At 33.6% G+C, this 17,425-nt stretch overlaps 1 pseudogene; it reads left to right on the forward strand.

The window, feature by feature from the left end:
- The first annotated feature begins 2,719 nt into the window (after positions 1–2,719).
- LOC141540659 (vascular non-inflammatory molecule 3-like) lies at positions 2,720–16,364 on the forward strand (annotated as a pseudogene).
- The last annotated feature ends 1,061 nt before the right edge of the window (positions 16,365–17,425 follow it).

The following is a 17,425-nucleotide window of genomic DNA, read 5'->3' on the forward strand; positions in this document are numbered from 1 at the left end:
TAGGAGATCTGGGCCTGTCCCAGCCCCCACCAAATCTGAGCCAACTTGGGACATCACCCACAAGCCCCTTTAGCTATAAAAGAGCCAAACTGGAGCTCTCTCTTTGCAGGGATTCCTAACATGGCAGCCTTATGCCTGGCTGCCAAGAATCTCTGTCCACTGGAATCCTATTTCTTATGCCCTTTTATCTCTACCTTCATTTTTTACTAACTGGACTTTAATTTTACTTCCAAACCCCATAATAAACCTCCTTTATCAATCTAGGTTTTGGGGTCTGTAAATTTCTTTACAGGGGACCCTGCACTGTCACTAGACCTCATTTAACTCTGTATCCCTGCACAGAATCCAAAGGGGTTGCAGGAGAGCTCTATTTGGCTCCCTGTACCATGAACCTGCCACTAGACCTCAATTAAACCCTAATTTCATTTAGGTATCCCAATTCTACACCTCATTATAAACACATTAAATTAAAATGGAATTTTAAAAAATGAATAGTAATGTGTTCAAATTCCAATTCAGATATCTAACTAGATGTGAGATCTTAAGCAAATGATTTTAACTCTCTTACCCTAATAATAAAATTAGTCAATCAATCAATACTCAGTAAGCACTTGCTATGTGCTAGATACAAAGATCTTGAGTATCAAATGAGATAATATATGTTTTGCAAACCTTGAATCACTTTATAAATGTTTTTATTGTAACTATTTTAAATCTAATCTCTAAGTAATTAATTTTTATTTTCCCCAGGACCACAGCAGGTAAAATTTAGGAGACATGAACTCAGTTTTTCCCTAGTAAATATCTTTTTTAGGAAGAACATGACAAACCAATCAATTATTACAAAGATTACATAAGATCAATGAAATTTTCTAGCTCAAGAAATCTACCATAATTTTCGGCCATGTATCACATATATTTAAAGAAAGCTGAAGTAATTTTTCTCACTTAACATGATTCATAAAGAAATGCCTATTAAAATTAATGTATATATATATAACCAGAAAAAAAGAAAAGAAAAAATTTTTAAAAGAAGTAAAGGTTAATGATACTAAATGGTAGGTGAAGAGGAAGCACTCTTCAGAAATAGGGTACAGTCTGTGCAAAGCTATGTAGATGAGATACTCCCAGAAATGTAAAGAAAATGGTTTGGCTCTAAGATGAAGTATGTGTCTTGGATGAGCCTGGAAAAGCCTACTGGCTCCATGTTACATATGGTTTTAAATGCAAAGAACATGACAAAACAGTAGAGGATCAGAATCTATGCTAAACATTGTTTTTCCTTCTTTCAGGACACTATCTTAGGAGAAATAAGGCTGAGAAATTATCAATGATTATTTCTAGGAAGTTGCTTTCTTTCCAAGCTCCCCTCATCTTGAAAAATATATTACACTGTCCAATAATAGGACATTAAGAAGTAATTTTAACCTACTTTCTACAACTTGTTTTTTACAACAAAAACTGTTTTCTATTCATTCTTTATGGGTAATGGTTCTTGCCTCAGTATTCTCTTTCCCTTCATACCATGACATCTTGCTTGTTCCTTATTATCTTTGTTTTGAACTGATGTAGTTTTTTGAGGCTTTGCTTCTGGATATTTTCAAATTGTCTCCTATGTTTGAGCTTTCCTGTCATCATAGTAGCTATCACCGAGGTTTTTTTGTTTGTTTGTTTGTTTGTTTTAATTTACTTTTTTTGTTTAATTCTTTCAGCCTCATTCTTGAGTTTGGACTTTCTATTACTGAAAAGTTCAACACACTTTGGGGGGAAGGGGACAGGTCTGACCCCAGATTCTGTCCTTTTATATGTTCTTCTACTTCTTTCATAGCTGAAATTGGGATCAGAAGTTTTCAGTACTTAGTCACTGGTGTGATTCAGGGAGTGGCTTGTTTCATGCCATCCTGGTTTGAATTCTTCAAGTTCCTGACCCAGTTTTCAACTATTGGCTTATTCATAGTTAAGTTTTAGTAAATATCTATTGAACTCAGTATCTGTTAACTTATTGAAAGACTTTTTTCAGTTTGGAGTGACTGAACCTTGCTCCCTTTTATTTTTCTGGGACTCCTGCCCTGGTTATTTCATGTAGATTTAGATGCTAGAGTAAATTTTAGAAATGAATCTCTCTTGGTATGATCCTAGACTCAATTACATAACTACATTTCTGGAACTGATTTCTTGATCAGTGAACAAGTAGGATGGGCTCATATAATTCAGAACTAAGCAATAAACTCACAGATGGCCCTATATAAATTCAAGGATCCCCTACGATCTCTCATGGTTCCTGCCCTGGCATTATATCTATCTCATTTTTCTAAAGGGCTGAAATGCTTTTCTCATTCCTGGCTAGTCCTGCATCCCTAGTGTCTGCAGATCTCTGCCTCCTAAGCCTTTCTAGGATGAGAAAAAATGAAAATTAGGAGAAGTTCAATAAGAGTTCCTAGAAGAGTTTAAAAGTGAGCTAAAATGATTTTAAAAACTAAATGATAAATGCTGAAGGAAAATATAAATTTAGTTTTAAAAATGGTAAAAAAAAAAAAAAAAAAACTTTATTGAAAGAAATATCCTGGATATAATGTTTTATGAAATCATAAAAGAAAACTGCCCAGATATTTTGGGGAAGCTCCAAGGTTATGGAAAAATATTTCAAATAGTGAGGAAGAATTCAAATATCTTAGAGCCACAGGCTTGACCACACAAAACTTAGCAACAATTTTAAGGAATGGAAAGTTTGAAATATGATATTTTTGAAGGTAAAGAATCTGAATTTATAACCAAGAATCACATACCTGAGTATAATCCTGCAGGAGATAAAACATATTGTTAATGAAATCTAGGATTTTCAAGTATTCCTGATAATGAGACCAGAGCTAAGTAGAAAATTTGGTGCATAAAATGAAGGCTCAAGAAAAGTATAAAAAAGATAAACATAAATGGGAAATCATAAGAGACTAAAAAAGATTAAACTGTTTACCTTCTAATATGGAGAAATGGGGCATTTAACCACCTTGGAACTTGTTATTACCAGGTATTTTAGAAGGACTCTAATTAGAGGGTTTAGGTATGATTCTATTATATTTGGATGATCTCAAAAGAATGGAAAAGTGAAGAGAAATGCAAGAGGGGAGATGAGAGAGGAATAAATGCAAATATAAAATATATTCAATCTGTTTTGGAGGAGAGAGCATGGGGTAGTGGATTGAGACCTAGGCTTAGAATGAGGAAGAATCACAGCTTTTTTGTTAGATTTGAGTCTAGACTCTGATTAAGGTAGACTAAGAAATCACTAGTAATTTCTAATATTGGAAACTGGATTGCAAAGACTTAAAAATGAGGCACTTATAGATAGCCTTCCCAAGGAGTTTGGCCCAAAAGGGTAGAAGATATATAGGATAATAATTAACAAAGATGCAAGGATCATGATGTTCGGTGTTTTGTTTGTTTTTGAGGACAGGGAAAAAACGGGCATGTTTGTAGACAGTAGGAAATGAACCAGTAGATATGAAGGATTGAAAAAAAGTAAAAGGGTGAGAATGACAAAGGGGGAAATCTGTCTGGATTCCCATCTGGACATGGGATGGAACAGGAGAACTTGAACAAGTAGAGAGAAGTTAGCCTTAGTGAGTATTAAGTCCATTTCATCATATGAAATATGGGTGCAAGGGAAGATCATGATGGAAGGCATCTGAGTGATATGAAATGAGGAAGAGCAGAGAAGAAGGAGCACATGGGGAATGACTTCATTTTTTTTTTTTTTTTTCTGTTTAAAAAAATGAGGCAATATTCTTACCAAAGAGAGTGACAGCTCTGGGAGATTTGAGCAGGGATAAAAAGGATTAGAAGCATCATTATGGAGAATAGGATAGTGAATTGATAAGGCAGGATTACCTAGGAGCAGTGAGGTGCTATTCTTCACTTTTACTCCACAGCATGTGAGCAAAGGTGGCAAATGATGGGAGTGATGTAAAGCTGAGCACAATTAAGAAAATGTTAAGGGACCAAGGGATCCTCAAGAGAGGATGGCAATGTGGAATTCAATTGGATCACTGAATGGTCAAGAAATGTAGAGAAATGCATAAAGAAAACTGGCTAGTGCAAAGGAGATGGTTTGAGGGAGAATTGAGGAGTGAGTGAATGACTGGAAATCACCATAGAGATGAGGAATAAGTTTTAGTAATAGAAGACAGGTAACAGTGAAAAGCCAATAAATTATGGTCAGATAAAAATAATTTAAGAGAAGCATAAAAAAGTAATTATGAATTAGAAATCATAAAAGCTTCAATTAGGCAAAAGTGTTTATATTCTTCCATGAGAAGATGATACACGGAACTCCTAAGAACTTTATCACCATTAGGACATTTTGAAAACATCTATATAGACAGAGGGAATGGATATATGTTAAGGACCACACCTAAGTGTGTAACCCAGAACACCTGTAAAGGATTAAAGGAGACTGTACCATTAAAGAACTTGTCAGCTCTCCGAAAGCCCCCATAACACACTTGAAGGAATTGCAAATCAGCCTTTACTAATGTAGATGTTGCTTGTGCATTGGGAATGAAATAAATCAGAGGCAAAAAGGAAGAGGAGAGAGGTCAGAGAATGCACCTGCCTCTCTGTCTCCTTGTATCATTATCATCCTCTCACATGAAGGGATCTATTCTGCTGGTCAAAATTAGATCCCCAACAACCACTAGCAGTTCGCTCCTGTAACAGGTATGAGTTGATTATATTAAGATGATCTAAAAAAATGAAAGGTCTAGCATTGGAAGAAGGGGGAAAGGAGAATATGATAAAAGAGAGAGCAAATTAAGAGAGGCAGGGGCGAGAAATAAAATAGATATTTGAGGAGGTTCTGGGTAAAAAAAAAATAAGGAAAAAATAGAAAAAATAGCTTGGAGGGAAATACATAGTAATCATAGTGATAGTAATGTACTCATACTTGAATGTGAGTGGAATAAACTCACATTTAAAACAGAAAGAATAGAAAAGTGGATTAGAAATAAGAATCCAACAATATGTTGATTACAAGAGATATACTTGAAACAAAAAGTCATACACAGTTAAAGTCAGGGATTAGAACATTATCTGTTATGTTTCAGCTAAAGTAAAAGAGACAGGGGTAGTAATCATGTCCCAGACAATGCAAAAGCAAAATTAGGCCTATTTAAAAGGGATAATAAAGGAAAAATGTTTTCTTAAAAGGCACTATAGAAGATACATTACAATAAATTACAATTTTTTAATAGTAAGTTTCTCTGATAAAAGCCTTTTATAAATTTGACTCAGTTTCTTATATATGAGTCATTTTCCAGTTGACAAATGTTCAAAGAACATGAATGGGCAATGTTTAGGAGAAGTTATCTAGTAATTTAAAAGAATGATCTAATTATTAGAGAATGAAAATTAAAACAAATGCACGTATCAGATTGGCTAACATAAGCTATGAGAAACCAAGAAATAACAAAACAGGTTCTAAAGAATTAAAAATAGAACAAAATATGAAACATCTTATAAGAAAAACGAATAGATCAAGGAAGAGAAAATATAAGAATAATTGGACTACCTGAAAGTTGTGACCAAAAAAGAGAACCTTGATACAATAATACAAGAAATAATCCCAGTGATAGAACATGAGGGGGAAAATAGAAATGGAAAAAAATCTACCAATCAGCACCTCAACTAGATCCTTTGTGAAAAACACATAGGAATATTATTGTCAAATTTCAAAACTCCCAGAATAAAGAAAAAATTTTGTAAGAAACAAGAAATAAAAATTCAAATATGCTGGAACTACAATTAGAATTGTATGGGACATCAATAGCCACAACAAAAGACTGCAGGTCCTGGAATAATTTCTACTGACAACCAAAAGAACTGGCCTGTGGCCAAAAATATCATATATAGCAAAATTATCTATAATATTGAATGAGAAAAATGGATATTCAATGAACTTGCAGATTTTCAGGACTTTCAATCAAACGCAATAGAAAATTTAACATTAAGAACACATATCAAAGATCAATTTCAAGGAACTTATCCTTGACAAATTGTTTTAGTATATGGGAAATGTATACCATATGTTTAAGGCTGACATCAACAATAGGGTAACTCAAAAGGAAGATCAGGGCAGAGTTAAGGCAAAAATCATAATTATACTATATAAATGAGGTTCAAAGGAAGACTAGAATCAGAAGCATTAAAGAGGGGAGAAGGGCTCATAGTTCTGAAACCTGCTTACATCAGGAACGAGTTCAATAGGCAACATTACATATATACCATGAAGGTATAACATTCGTCAAAATCTATAAAGAAATAAGGGGGGAGAGAATGGGCAGATGAGGAAGCAAAGGGTGAGGGAAGAAGACAAGGGAGGAATATATATATATATATATATATATATATATATATATATATATATATATATATATATATATATATATATATACATATGTATATGAATACATCTTCTCTTAACTATAACCTGCTTGGGGAAGTGGGAGGAGATGAAAAGGGGAAAAGAATAAAGTAAAAAAAGGTCCAGAGCAGAGAACACAAGAATAATTTATAAGGAAGTAAATTAAAGATGGACACTCATGAATATGATTTTTTTCTACTAATCTATCTATCTTTACTTCCTTGAACTGATAAGTCATTGTTATATATTTTGAGTAATCCCTGATGTTCTTCTGGGCACATGACTTTGCTCTCTTTTGTTTTGTATTCCTTTTGTTTTTCTTTTTTCTTATTGTTTTTTAAATTAATCTTGTATATACTCAATTTTTCCTGCTTCTTTTAGATATAACAGTTGTCTTGCACAGTCTTCTTTTTAATGTGGGATTGCAGAATATATTTACTGATATGTTCTCTAGGTGACAGTGACACAGTATCTATCATTTTCCCATATATAAATAAATACCCTGGTATTCATGCTCTCTATTTCAGAATCACTTGTCCTCATTCATGGTTACTTCTTAGTTCCCCATTTGTGTGTTAGCTTTAGCAGGCTGTGTCCTCAGTATTGGTGCCTTAGACACATTTGTGGCTACTTTATATGAACATGCTGTTATCATTCCTATAGGATAGAAATACCTGTTTCCCAGGAAGATGCCCTGATGTTGATGAATTAAAAACTTGGATGTTTTGGAGAAAGCAATCAAACCTGTAGCTGAGAAGGTATAGTTCTTTGCTGGGCAAGATGTTGGGGCATAAAGAATAAGTTGAAGGGCTCTGTGATTTTGTTCATATTGAGAAATTGATTTGATTTGTTTCTGATGTGGTAAGGGTAGAAAAAATGCTAGATTCGAAATCAGGGATTTGGGTTCAAATCCTGTTTCTTCTACTGGGAAAATCATTTAACATATTTGGAGCTATCTGATTTTTGAGAAGGTTAGATCAGATGATATCCAAGTTTCCTTATAGCTTTATATCAGTGATCCTGTGATCCTTTTTGGAGGGTAGAACTCAGCTCAGATTCTTGAGGATTAGGTTCTAGTTCTCAATTAACAATCTGTGTAACTAAGCAAATCATGGATTCTCCAGGACCTTTGCCTTTTCTTATGTAAAACGACAACCTGTATCTTTCTGGATTTAACGTTTGATAATTCCATTGTTTTGAGCAGTACACAAATTATGGTGACCCCTGAAGATGGAGTTTATGTCTGGGCTTTCACAAGAGAAACCATTTATCAATATCTAGATGACATCCCAGACTCTCAAGTAAAGTGGATTCTATGTACTGAACCAAACAGGTATTTTTATTATTTTTACTGTATAAGCAAAGAAGATATGATTCTGTAAAAGGCACAGTAACTTTATTTTTTATTGTTAAATTTTTTCTGTAATATTTTATTTTTGTAAAAAGCATAAAGATATTTTTCAACATTCATTTTTATAAGGCTTTCCTTACTAAATTTTTTTTCCCCTTGACTCCCTTTCCTTCCTCCTCCCCAAGATAGCAAGCAATCTGATATAGGTTAAATATGTGCAATACTTTAAAATGTATTTCTATATTGTTATGGGCCAGAACTTTGAACTTGAAACAAAGGATTCTTACAAGGTACTAAGTCAGTAGAATTGATAGAAATAATAATTATCTATTTAGCGTGATTCAGTATGATAGATTTAATCTTACAACAAATAATGGTTCCCTAGTGATATAATGATTTATCAATGATTGATGCTCAGTGTAGAGCATATAAACTAGGAGCCTTAGCCAGGATTCATTTGGAGAGATTCAGACGGCAGAGAAGACAGGCTCAAGCTCTCAAAACCAAGGAGAGAGGTAGGCCTCTAAGAAAACTAGCTGAGCCCCAAGTGAAGGAGATAGGACTTTGAAAGGCATAATAAAGGATTTGGACTTTAACCTCTGGCTACTCGTGTGATGATTACTGAACTGAAAGGAAGGCTGCTCCCAGAGACCCCAAGAAAACCGAACCAAAGAGAACACTACACTATATGTCATGTTGTACAAGAAAAATCAGAAATAACTTTGAGTTACAGATGAGTTGAATTGTTGAGATCTGGACCAGTAAACTCCACACCTATCATTGGTTTGCTTTGCCAATGAAAAAATAGTTCCAAATCTTCACAAAAATATTTTTAAAATATGTAAAAATCTATAACATGTAACAGGATACTGCACTCCCTATGTATCAAAATAGAGTAGGCTTCTTTTTAAAAAATATTTTTTTATTTTAATAGTTTTTATTTACCAGATATATGGAGTAGGCTTCTTTTTTCCAGCATTCCCTAAAAAACATAGACCCTGAAAACCTCATTCAAAAAATATTACCACACTTGTGAACCCTGGAATATATTCTGCTTGAATCTTTCAACTCCATAGCACTACTCTCTAGGCTGAGAGGTACAGAAATCAGTCTTCTTTCACACAAATGTTCTGTACTCAATGAATCAAATTTTTATATATTGGCTGTTATTTGGCATGTCACCTTTTACAGAAGAAGGTGGAACACACACACATTTACATACAAACACATACACACACATAAAACTTTCTGCTTTTTACATAAATATTTTATTACATTTAGGAGTAAAACATATCACAAATGCAGTTATTAGCTACAAAACTGTTTTTTGGGGTTTTTTTGAATCCCATTAGATGTTTTAACATATAAATTGTCTTGAGTTATGTCTGGCTTCTGATTATTATTAATTTTTTTAGACATTTTCATGTTGCTATAGAAACCTTTTTTCATTTGACAAATGTTTTGTGTTTATAAAATGTAAAGCAGATACTAATTTGTACTAGTGAAGAGAATTTCCTTATTGGTTATTCCTTACACTATAGTAATAACAGGCCCAATAGCATTCTGGAATATTTACTTATAATAAAATAAAATATGAATGATATTACTATCATTGTTATTGTTATTTTTGAAGTAGTACATTTAATGAAAGGAACCAAGTATTTTTAATCTGTTAAGTATACTGTCATATTGGTAGGACAAATATTGGTGTACTTTGTTTTGAATAAACCAGTAAAATAATACCTCATATGAAACATTGCATTTTCCAGACATGATTTATAAAGGCTTTACCACACTTTCCCTTTAAATAGCAAATTTCCTTAGTACTTTTAAAAGTGACTTCATATACTATTTCTCAGAGATACCCTCCGTTCATAAAATGAAGTTTATATGTTGTAATTTTTGTTAGTTGGTACCCACTGTCTCCTGGAAATCAGAGTCTAGACCTACAGGAGAAAGATTCAACAAGAGTTGCATAAGCCTTACCCTCTTTGTTGGTCTCTGAACAAAAATCACTGGATGTTGCAAGTATTTTGTTATTGCAGACCATGAGATAGTACTCAGCTGATTGTTGGAACCTTTCCCAGTGCACAGAGCATTCACTGTATATTTTAACTATGATTTAGAAGGAACCTGATGTTCCTGGACCATGGAGGAACTTGGACCTCATGGTTCTGAATTGTTCCCTGAACTGATAACCCAGAAAAAGCTGATGAATGACTGATATAACTGAATACTGATAATTATCCTCAATTAGAGGTGTAAGCATTTACTTATGTTATTTCCTTAGGTCATCAAAACAAAGCTGTGAGGAAAGCAATGAAAGTATTATCATATTCATTTTATAGATAAGAAAACTGAAGGTCTAAATAAGTGAATTTTCCAGGATCACACCCAAATACAAGAAAAAGCCAGGATATGAACCCAAGCCTTATGACAGAGATCCCAATTCTCTTGCTGCATTAATCTGTGTATTATTGAATCTGAAAGAGAAAGATGAGAGGGAGATTTACTATGGGATTGTGTTATCAAAAAGAATTAATGTATAAAGAATGCTATCTAACTCTTCCTTATTTGAAAAAAATTAGCATTCAAAGAATGATTTAAAGGTACTTTATAGTAGAGTAAAAAATGCTGGAGTTCACATTTTGGCTCCATGTTGACTACTTGTGAATCCTTCAGCATGCCATTTAAATTCTCTGAGCTGTTAAGTCATCAGCAAAATGAATGAGTTTAGGTTTTCAAGCCTAAGAGGCCTTCAGGCCTCTACCCATTCTAAATTTACTAATTATCTTTGAATTAAAGGACCAGAGGACTCACAAAGCAGAATTTCAGAATCAGAATATCAGTGATTATGTTTTCCAAGAAAATATATTTGCCAAAAAGTGATTCAGCTTTGGTGTGTCCAAATGTAAGGCAATATGATCCAAATGGATAGAGTTTTGGACTTTGAATAAGGAAAGGTTCAAATCCTGACTCAAATATCTATTAGCTGTATGACTGTAGAAAAGTCACTTATTTTCTTTGAGTTTTAGATTCTCATCTTTAAAATGAGGGAATGAAACTTAGGGGACCTTTCAATTTCCCTGTCCATCACAGTTGAGCATCACATAACCTTGTCATTACCGTGTACAATATTCTCTTGGTTCTGCTCACTTCACTCAGCATCAGTTCATTCAAGTCTTTTATAACTTTTCTGAAATCAGCTTGCTCATAATTTCTTATAGAATAATAATATTTAATCACATCCATATAATATAACTTTTTTGAGAATTGGGAGCAGTAGTTAGAAGATGTGAAGATGCAGACTTAGGATGGATGTCAGAAAAAAAAACAAACCTTTCAAATAATTAGAACTCTTGAAAAATGGAATGAGTTATTTCAGGACGGAAGGAGTTATACCTCCCTGGAGAGCTTCAATGGACATGCTATCGAAGAGATTGGTGTTCAAGAGGTTGAATCATGTGCTCTCTAATGTTCTCTTTATCGCTCAGATTTTTCACTGATAACAGCTTAATGATTTTATTTTATTTTACTTTTTCTCTTCAAGAGGAGAATTTTATTACTAAGAGCATCCATAATGGTCTTTAGCAGTAACCAGGAGGAAATGCCATTAAGACGTGACATACCTTACTGAGTTTCAAAAGAATGAGTGTCATAATTAAGAGGGAGGTTTGGGATATGTACACTATTTTACTATGTGTGAATTTTTTAGCGCCACAAAAGATGAACCCCAACAAAAATATTTTGACTTGAACCCACATAATTCATCCATTTTATGATAAAGCTGAGAGTGGAATTCAAATCTTTGGGTTTCCAATCTATTGTTCTTACCATATATATGGCATTAAAATGATAACTATGCTGAATCATTTAATTTGTTTCCTGGTTTGTAACTTGTTCATAATGTATATTTGATTTTTAGGTTTGGGAGAAATTATTTGTGTGTGAGGGAAAAAATACTTTCAACTCTGTATCATAGTTGAAATTTCAGGCCCTACCTTTGTTTGTCTACATGGTTCAAAGTGAAAGAAAATACTGTTTGTCTTTCCACCTAAAAAAAATTAGTTTCAGTCCTATCTGGTTACATGCTAATATATCACTCTTCGCTTATTAAAGGAAAGGCAAAAGTCAATAAGAGCCTTTAAGTATGTTTTTATTGTCATGGATTTAGAACTGGAAGGTTCTGAGAAAGGTAGTTTAAGAAAAGTTAATTGACTTATTTTTCATCACACTAACTTTTGTGATACTTTGGCTGTTAAAATAAATTACTTTGTATATAGGATCAATAAAAAATCATGTATAAAAAACACTTGTTGCTTTCAAACTTGAACTAGATTCAGCCATACGCCAGAGCAAAAAATACTTAGCTGCTTGGCCAGAGACAGACAACTCTAGCTATGCAGTGGCAAACATTGGAGTCAAGAGAGAATGTGATGTCAGTGACTTCAGCTGGTCATCTGATGGCTGCTATCAATATAGCACTGATGTAGTGTTTGATTCAGATGGGAAACTGGTGGTCAGATACTATAAGGTAAGGAGTTATTGTGTATAGCAAAATAATTAACATTTATTTTTTTATATTATATTATACATTTTTTTATTAAGTTCCTTGTTTGAGAGGCAAAGCTTATTTTCTGTAGTATCACATAAGGGCTCTGAGCATTGGTAAGAAAGGATGTGGGAAAAACATTTAAATTGGGCTTAGCAATAGGATTTTTTTGTACTCTTTCCTTTTTAAAAAAAAGGTAGAAATCCTTTTCACCTTAGAATAATTTTTGACTAACTGTTCAACCAATCACTTCACTTTTTTTTTCTTTCTTTTTTTTGCTTTTTTCTCAAGGAGTTGATAAGGGTAGCATATTGTCAGAAAGTATTACATAGGCCATCCCATCCAACAACTTTAAGACAACATAACTCAAAGTGAAAAACAGATAATGTCTACATTTTTTATTAAAGCTTTTTGTTTTTCAAAATATATGCGTGGACAATTCTTCAGCATTAGCCCAAAACCTTGTGTTCCAATTTTCCCCCTCTTCCCCCACCCCTCTCTCCTAGATGGCAAGTAGTCCAATATATGTTAAACATGGTAGAAATACATGTTGAATCCAATATATGCATAAATATTTATACAATTATCTTGCCACACAAGAAAAATCAAATCAAACCAGAAAAAATGAGAAGCAAAATAAAATGCAAGCAAACAACAAAAAGCGAAAATGCAAATCATACTCAATGTCTACAGTTTTTTTTTTTTTTTTTTTTTTTTTTTTTTTTGAGGCTGGGGTTAAGTGACTTGCCCAGGGTCACACAGCTAGGAAGTGTTAAGTGTCTGAGACCAGATTTGAACTCTGGTCCTCCTGAATTCAGGGCTGTGCTCTATCCACTGTGCCACCTAGCTGCCCCCTGTTTTTTGTTTTTAACCAAAAAAAGTCACAGGTGTGAATCAAAAGATTTATTGACTGAAACTAATCTGATTGTCAGTGTTGACTTTCTCATTTGCACAAATATAGCAAAGCACTAGCATTAATGTTATTTTCATGCTTCATATAATAAGCAGTGCTTTATAATGAAAAAGTATAAAGAATAAAAGGAGCCAATTAGCTTCATGAAATTCTAACTAGCCTCCTCCATGCCAGGATCAAGTTTCTTAAAATCAATTTGAGGCAAACTCCATAAAATGTATAACTGGAAGAAGCAGCAATGAAATGGGATCAAATCATTCAAGTGGGGATTGGACAACAAAAGTTTCTAAGACTCCACAAGACCGTTTTACTTTTAGGCACTACATGAAGGGGAAGAGTTTTCCTGATGTAATCTGGTCACTCCCATTTTAAGTAAAATTCTTCCTAATTTTGTATTAAATTGAGAGGTTTCTATGGTTCTAAAGGAGTGTAAATGCTGTGAACACCCTCTGATCTAGAGCATACTGAACCAAAGACCCAATTGTTTAGCCTCAGTCACTAGAGAGGAATGAAATTCAAGATTTGAGCATGAACAATTTTGAAGAAGAATGACATGATCAGACCTGTACTTAATTGGTAGTTAAAGAGAGGATAGATTAAAATAGGGATTCACATGAGACAGAGACTAACCAGATTGCTACTGAAATATTGCAGGCATAACGTTGATAAGGGCCTTCACTTTTGTGGCATTGTGATAGCAGTATGAATGGAGAAAAGATAAAGGTAGAGATGCTGAAATTCATAGAGACACGCTAAATACCATGTAAAATTTCCTCTCAATCTACACCAGTTTTATGTAACTCTCTTGACCCCACATATTAAGGAAATATTCATATGATATTAAATATATACACATCTGGTGGATTATTTCTAATCGTCTTTTTTTCTCCTTTTTTTAATAGTACAATTTCTTTTTAACTTATGTTCAGTTCAACTTTCCTAAAGATTTCTTGTATGTGACCTTTGATACACCTTTTGGAAAGTTTGGCATTTTTCCTTGCTTTGACATATTCCTTAATGATCATGCTGTAGTTGTGGATAAATTCCAAGTGGATAGCATAATGTTCCCCACAGCTTAGTCCAACAATTTGCCCTCCTTGTCTGCTGTTCCATTCATTCATCCTGGGCTAGGGCCACGAGAGTCAATTTCTTTTGGCAAATATTCACAATACTAGCATGCCCACGACAAGTCATTTAAGATCTATTTTATTTCATTCCCTAATAATACTCAACCGTTAGCTTTTCAAACGAGTTAACTCTACTGACTATAGCATTTGTGTTTTGTGACAATTTTATTTATGCTTAACAGATGAGGAAATTCAAGCACATAGAAATTAAATAATTTATTCAAATCTATAGGATAACTAAGATTTCATGCTAGAGTGTTTTCTAGTCTTTTGCTTAAACCTTTTTTATTAAAATAAGTTAACATTTGAATAAGTTGCAAGTTATCAAGATATCGAACAGTATCTGTCTAGTATTGTATAATGGAGAAAGTTCTGGGGTGGAATGAGCCCCAGATCTACCATTAATTATTTATATAACCTTGGGGATGTAACTTATTAAATATTAGTTTCTTCATTTTTAAAATGAGGAACATAATACTCATCCTATCTATTATCTAACTTGGAGTGTTAAATGGATTCAATGAGAAATGTTCTAATATTTATTAACCATAAAGTACTACATAAATAAAATAATTCATGCTTCTTTCTGTATTATTACAATTCTTAAGGATTTGTGACTTTGCCAATGTTATTGCTTCTTTTACTAATATAAAATAAACTCCCATGTATATTTTAAACTTTGTATGTTGTATATGTGTTGTTCCCATTAGAATGAGTTTCTATTTTCCAGTGCTTAGCATAAGGTTTTTTACACAGTAAGCACTAAATAAACATTTCATGTATTCATTCACTCACTCATTTATTCATTCACAAGAATTTTAGTTTAAAAGTACATCACCCACAAGAATTTCAATTGAAAAATATGTCACCTTAGAGTCATACTTCTGATGTTAAGGCATCCTTTATTTAGGTAGATTGGTCTTTGGATAGCACACATGCCATCTAGAATAAACTAGAATTTTTTTTCCAAAGTCTTTCTATGATCCCAGTTTCTTTTTCCTGTTCTTAATAGTTTACAATTCTATACTGCTTTAAAATGTACTAAACACTTTTCACACTCCTGTGTGACACTTGAGAAATAGTTTAATTCTTATTTGCTTTAAGCATTTCTTTAGGACTTCTCTATTCAGTCACAGATTTTGATCTGCACAGGCAAAGAGAGTCCACATTCTGGGAAATTCAAGAGTCACTATCACAGATCTTTCATGAATTCTTTATTCCTAACAACCCAAAGAAGAGAACGCTATTCAAGCATTTTGTCGAATTTGCTGGCAAAGAGCTACATAATTGTCAACTATCATTAGAGGTCATAATACTGTTGGTAATGTGATTAATATAAATAGTTTTCCCATTTTATAGAGGAAGAAACATACACTCAAGTTAAATGCTTTGCTGACAGCACAATTAGTGTCAGTACCAGGCCTCAAACCTTCTTCTGACCATTAGACCAGTGCTGTTTCCATGAAGAAGTTTTAATGAGTGATAATTTCAGATTTTATTCCTTAAATTCAACTAGGAGAAGCACTCTGAATTTGTGACAATTCAGAAAAAGTAAACCCAAGGATGCTACCAACTGTGTGTGTGTGTGTGTGTGTGTGTAGTTTTTAATAAAAATATGTTTTGTTTTCTTAGGGAGTGGAAAATATGCTCCAGAGGCAATTAAAGTTTATCACTATGACATGGAAACAGAAAATGGCCAGCTATTGTTATCAGAACTGAAATCATAGTCCCGAATTTCTTCCAACTACTCTGCAGTGGTAGATTGGAGTGCCTATGTCCCAAATGCCAAGCCATTTATTCTGATCAGACAAACTTCCTTGGGAATGTCTATTTTGATTATGTTTACCTTCAGTGAGCTTACTAAAGGCAGAGGAAATTACACTGTCAGAAAGACTTCTGTTGTCAAGAGCTACAGGATGTCTAAAAAAAGAAGTAAAGTCTATGCACTAAGGGCTTTTGATGGCCTTCACACTTTTGGGAGAAAATATTATTTACAGGGAATATAGTTGGTTTTTGTTTGTTTTGCTGAAACAATTGAGGTTAAATTACTTACTCAGGATCACACAGCCAGAAAGTGTTAAGTGTCTGAGACCAGATTTGAACTCTGGTCCTCCTGACTTCAGACTTAGTACTCTATCCACAACACCATCTAGTTGCCTCAGGTAATATAAATTATATATTTTATTTTCTGTCCACTTTTTGCCACTCATTTGACCACTACCATTAATTCAGCTTATCCCCACCCTGTGATGGGAGTGATATATTGAAACCATTCTTGCATCTTTGGCTAAAGTGAGGCTTTTGTTATTACAGCCTAGTTATAGCAACATAAAACAGTCATAAGGAGCTCCAGACATCTGATACTTGGATCACAAGAGACAATGCAGAGGCAGGGAAGCCAGCTTGGTGTGTCCTCAATGCATATCCTTCTTCATTACCCTTTTCTTGCTATGGTGAAGCATGCCTTCTCTTGTTAACTGTTGAATGACTTATTTCTATCTCATTTCATTCTCATATCAAACATAAAGTCCCAGACTAAAGGCCTGGTCTGAACCAGGCCAGTCTCAAATACACAGCTAGTCTGAAATATTGCAACAAGCTCCTAATTGATAACCTAATTGATAATCATTTCTATAATGTAACTCCCTGTGCAATCTGGGGCCAGTAGGCCTTTTCAGGTTTTTCCAAGACATATTTTGTCTTAGAGGCAAACCATTTTATTTCCATTTCTGGAAATATCTTATCTACATAGCTTTGTTCAGACTGTGCCCTATTTCTGAAAAGTGCTCCCTCTTCTTCTACCCTTTAGTATCATTAACTTTGACTTCTTCAGCTTTGGTTTTTTTTTTTTTTTTTTGAGTTTGATATTGAATGCTAATATTCAGATTTATATTTTGTTTAGTAGGCAATCAGATACTATTTTAAGCAGAGGAAGAGATCACGACACAGTTGCTTCTTGACAAAATTATGTACAATAATTATAAAAGTGGAACTGAAAATAACAATATAATATTGTATGATACAATACTGTAATGAAATTTGGGCACCTCTAAATTAAACCATAGTC

The sequence above is a fragment of the Sminthopsis crassicaudata genome, chromosome 4, assembly GCF_048593235.1.
Source record: "Sminthopsis crassicaudata isolate SCR6 chromosome 4, ASM4859323v1, whole genome shotgun sequence".
NCBI classification, from domain to species: domain Eukaryota; kingdom Metazoa; phylum Chordata; class Mammalia; order Dasyuromorphia; family Dasyuridae; genus Sminthopsis; species Sminthopsis crassicaudata.